A 583-nucleotide genomic window follows, 5' to 3' on the forward strand; every position below is an offset into this window, starting at 1 on the left:
GTTCATTTGTGTGTTTACGCGTTCCTTCGTTCGCTCACTCGTTCATTTGTGTGTTTAGGCGTTCCTTCGTTCGCTCACTCGTTCATTTGTGTGTTTAGGCGTTCCTTCGTTCGCTCACTCGTTCATTTGTGTGTTTAGGCGTTCCTTCGTTCGTTCACTCGTTCATTTGTGTGTTTAGGCGTTTGTTCGATCGTTCGTTTATTGGCGTGCGCTGGAATTCTGTGAACGAATGTCTGCAGGCTGTGAGAAACACACGCAGACAGCTCTCGCTGCAATTTTACAGCCATGTTCGAGATTTACTTGTTATTGCATTCCATTTGACATTTACTGTCCGCCGAGCCAATCACTGCTGCTGCTGCTGCTGCTGCTGCTGTTGTTGTTGCTGATGCTGCTGCTGCTGCTGCTGTTGTTGCTGATGCTGCTGCTGCTGCTGCTGCTGTTGTTGTTGCTGATGCTGCTGCGGCTGCTGCTGCGGCTGCTGCTGCTGTTGTTGCTGATGCTGCTTCTGCTTTTTTGTCCTTCTCTCTCTCTCTGTCTCTCTCTGTATCTCTTTCTCTCTCTCTCACTTTGTCTGTCTGTGTGG

Source organism: Priapulus caudatus, unplaced genomic scaffold (assembly GCF_000485595.1).
Source record: "Priapulus caudatus unplaced genomic scaffold, Priapulus_caudatus-5.0.1 Scaffold1691, whole genome shotgun sequence".
Taxonomy (NCBI): Eukaryota; Metazoa; Priapulida; class Priapulimorpha; order Priapulimorphida; family Priapulidae; genus Priapulus; species Priapulus caudatus.